Here is a 4891-nt window from a genome sequence, read left to right as displayed (position 1 = left end):
AACTAAACGTGAGAGACCTCCCGGGTCACGACCAGCCCAGATCATCAAAAAGACGCGCCGTTCAGCTTTTACTTTATTTTCTTCTCTCCGCCACAAGGATAAGTCCCGCACCCGCAGAAAAAAGAAATCGAAAAACATTTTTTAACTCAAAATGTCTTTCGTTCATCGAATGTCTCAAGAGTGTGTGAAATCCGAACTGGACTTGTTTACGGTACCCTATACTCAGACTAGTGTAGAAAAAAGCATCTACGTCGAGGTCCCCCCTCTCTCAGCTCTATCTGAAGTCGCCCCGCTGGAGTTTCTGATTACCGGGAATGGGGAAGACTACTTGGACCTGAATAACACGCTTCTACACGTCCGATGCAAAATCGTCAATGCCGACGGAACTAATCCACCCCCCGTGGCCAAGGTAGCCTTTGTTAATTATCCGATAGCTGCTTTATTTTCACAAGTGGATGTAACCCTGGGAGATCGCTTAATATCACAGAGTTCCAGCCTTTACCCATATAGGGCCCTTTTTGAGGGATTGTTAAATTACAGCAGTGAAACTCTCAAGTACCAATTTGGTACGGGTCTTTTTTACAAAGACTCGGCTGACGAACATGAAAACACAACCTTGGACGGCCCGAATGAGGGGTTCAAAAAAAGAAACGGTTATACGGTCCAGGGTAAGACAGTAGAGCTCCTCGGATCTATTCATTCCGACCTATTTTTTCAAGAAAAATTAATTCTAAACGGAGTGGACGTCAGAATAAAAATGGTGCGTAGCAAAAATGAATTCTGTCTGATGTCCTGGTGATATTAAGCGATCTCCCAGGGTTACATCCACTTGTGAAAATAAAGCAGCTATCGGATAATTAACAAAGGCTACCTTGGCCACGGGGGGTGGATTAGTTCCGTGGGCATTGACGATTTTGCATCGGACATGTAGAAGCGTGTTATTCAGGTCCAAGTAGTCTTCCCCATTCCCGGTAATCAGAAACTCCAGCGGGGCGACTTCAGATAGAGTTGAGCGAGGGGGGGACCTCGACGTAGATGCTTTTTTCTACACTAGTCTGAGTATAGGGTACCGTAAACAAGTCCAGTTCGGATTTCACACACTCTTGAGACATTCGATGAGCGAAAGACATTTTGAGTTAAAAATGTTTTCGATTTCTTTTCTGCGGTGCGGACTTATCCTTGTGGCGGAGAGAAGAAAATGAAGTAAAAGCTGAGCGGCGCGTCTTTTGATGATCTGGGCTGGTCGTGACCCGGGAGGTCTCTCACGTTTAGTTTTCCTCATCATCATTAGACCCGCCCCAGCTTGATTTTCTTCGTTTCCTCGAGTCATCGCTCCTGACACGGCTCCAGCCACCACGTCTTTGACAATATTCTTAGCGGCTGATTTAATGTGTGGCTTGACCATTTCGAAGCCTCTTTTCAGGAGAGGCAAAGCTCTTCTAAATAGCCCTCGAAATAGCCCTCCGATCCCAGAGCCGTACATCACTGGGGATCCAGAGAACCCGGGGAGTCCGTTACCGGCTTGGGCTTCATAATAATGCACGTAAGGGTTGGGGTCCAGGTAAGATCTCATCTCAGTATTAGTCGTGTATACACCTCTTGGAGGGTCTGAAATGTAACTTGACTATGACCTTGCCAAACTGAAATGGAACCGCTTTGTTCTGATCCGTCTTTATTTCAATGGTCAAAGTATCAAACTGATTCTTGCTGACCGGAACGTAGTGCGGTTTGTCGTAGGTGATTGTGGTAATCTTATTCATCTCATCCTCAATATGTACGCATCTCAAGAGAGGAACGTAGCTGTCTCCGACTCTTTGGTGAGAAACAATATCGCTGTAGACGTACAAGGAATAAAACCCGCTCTGATATCCGCGGGTAAGGAGCTTCATTCAGCAGACCAATAGTTTTGTCCGGATGAGCTCCTAGAATCCTACCTAATTGTCCCTTGACATGCAGAGTTTCATCCTTCACAGTGTTTGAGAAATAGAATCTACGCTTTAGAGCGCTATAGCGGAATTTCGCAGGGTCTGCTGAACGGGACTCCGAAAATTTTGAATCTTTCAACACCACTTCATTCATCTTTTCGGCCCCTTTCTCGACACTAGAGTAATAGCCCGCGGGAATACTATAAAATTTAGCTATTAGCGGATGCACCAACATAAATTCATTATCCGGTTTGTCTAGGGTATTCCAGGTGTGCGGATACTGAATTTCGGCCAATCCAACTTCCCAGGGACCCTGTAGTTCGATTGGGGATAATTTGACAGTAAATTCGGCAATGGTATTATTAGGGAAAACATCTTGGGAAGAATTGCTGGGTAGTACAAGGTAAAAGCTTTTTCTCTCCATTGTGATCACACCGTGAATGAAATACTATTTTTGATTCTCAGTATTTAACGTCTTGCGCGTAGCTTTCAGGGATCCAACTGTTAAACTTTTCGGGCCACCCGAACCATTTCACCAAAATATGCTTTTTTCTACGGATATTTTTTTTCGCCAAAATCTTTTCAATCCTAAAGACATCCGTACCTCGAATCTTTTGTAACTCGGTCGTAAAAGGAACCTATAATGTCTTCGCCGTCATAATCCTTGAGCTTGTAGGCGGCGGATCCTGGGGACTAGTTCAGAAACGGTAAATACCTCGTCTGAAAAGGTTTGTTCGTAGCCCTTGGTAAAAGGATTCGGGATTTCGACACTCTGACCGTATCGCCGACTTTGAATTTATATTTTAGATTTCTTTTGGTTTTAGTTAGGCCGTATAAGTTTTTAAAGACTTTCCAAGAATTGGAACTACTCACCTCGGCAGGGGCCATTTTTATACCTCGGTGATAGCTGAGATTATAAGATTTCACCAAGTCCTGTAGCCCCGGCAGATAGGACCGGGTATTCCGGGAGCTGAAATAACGTCACATTTTGGTCTTCAGAGTTCAATTGAACCTCTCCACCACAGAAGCCTTTAATTCACTAGCTGTGGTGAAATGTTTTATTCCGTGTTTGTTGATCAGGCTTTGAAATTCCCGATTGAGAAACTCTTTACCACTATCCGTCTGAAGTTTGACGGGTACTCTATCTTCCTCCAAAATTTCTCGAAAAGCCCTGGTTACTTCTTTACCCGTTTTGTTTTTCAGAACCCTGACCCAAGCGTATTTAGAAAGAATATCTATACAAGTCAGTAGATACTTGTAACCTCTGTTATACTCGGCCAGGTTTGTCATATCCGCCAGATCAACCTGCCATTGACCGTCAATATTGGAAACATACACCTTATTCCTTTTAAAATGGATTCTGGCCGGTTTATGTATCGTGTAGGTGTATTGCCCAGATAACCAATCTGACACTTCTTGGGACACAATATGGTGACCCGCTTGCGAGAGGCTCTTTTCAAGGAATCCTTACCCCCCAAGGACCCGGGATTCTCAGAGTTATAATATGTTTTTTCCAAGACCTGCTCCATCGCCGGTGATAAAACAGACACTGACACAAGTTAAAAAATTAGAAAACCTTTATTTAAGAGTCTGAATTTTTTCAGGCGGTTGTGTTTTCAGGTTCAGAAAGACCCATCAGCTCTATCATATCATCAAATTCCAGGTCATATTTAGTCCACAGATTCATATGACCCTCATGATTAATATTTCGCTTACAAAACTCATTTGCCCGCGTGCTATTGTGCTCTCGCCTGCCTGCCTCAATAAGTCACCGTTGAACTTCGCTCTTACTTTTTTACCGTTCATTTAATCATGGGTAGTCGCAAAAAAATTAGAAACTTGAAGGAGTTTTACACTGAGTATGGCTTTACCTAAACAATTATTGATGGCAAATAAGGTATCCATTATTCATAAAGCTTCAATTGGTGATCTGTTTTTCTGCGCTAACCTCATATTTTTTCATGCTTCTTCTCAAACTAAGGGGTGTAAAATCGGCCTTGTCCGTCACAGTGGATGCGAGGGTAAAATGAATCGGGAAGCGCTGATATATATGTATATGTGTGTATATATAATATATGTGTATAGAGTGGTGTGAAAAACTATTTGCCCCCTTCCTGAATTCTTATTCTTTTGCATGTTTGTCACACAAAATGTTTCTGATCATCAAACACATTTAACCATTAGTCAAATATAACACAAGTAAACACAAAATGCAGTTTTTAAATGATGGTTTTTATTATTTAGGGATAAAATTATTTATTTATTTTGTGTGAAAAAGTAATTGCCCCCTTGTTAAAAAATAACCTAACTGTGGTGTATCACACCTGAGTTCAATTTCCGTAGCCACCCCCAGGCCTGATTACTGCCACACCTGTTTCAATCAAGAAATCACTGAAATAGGAGCTGCCTGACACAGAGAAGTAGACCAAAAGCATCTCAAAAGCTAGACATCATGCCAAGATCCAAAGAAATTCAGGAACAAATGAGAACAGAAGTAATTGAGATCTATCAGTCTGGTAAAGGTTATAAAGCCATTTCTAAAGCTTTGGGACTCCAGCGAACCACAGTAAGAGCCATTATCCACAAATGGCAAAAACATGGAACAGTGGTGAACCTTCCCAGGAGTGGCCGGCCGACAAAAATTACCCCAAGAGCGCAGAGACGACTCCAATCCAATAGAAACACTGCCACTAAATATTCACGGGTGAAGGACTGTGCTTATGCAGAGGAAGATGAAATGGTCAGGGTGGTGTTTGGCACAAACTCAACAAAACTGCGAGAGAAAGTTTTAATTGCCGGGACTTCGGTAACATTAAATACAGCCGTGAACATAGCACGACATGGCACCAGCACAGCTGGGAATCTTCGATGCATGTACACCGAGCGGCTCATGTGAACTGATGCAGTGCACAGATAAAAAGCAACAGTTCTAAAAAGCGCTGAACAAAAACCGAATTACACAATTG

The sequence above is a fragment of the Polypterus senegalus genome, chromosome 4, assembly GCF_016835505.1.
Source record: "Polypterus senegalus isolate Bchr_013 chromosome 4, ASM1683550v1, whole genome shotgun sequence".
Taxonomy (NCBI): Eukaryota; Metazoa; Chordata; class Cladistia; order Polypteriformes; family Polypteridae; genus Polypterus; species Polypterus senegalus.
Note: the sequence above shows the minus strand (reverse complement) of the source record.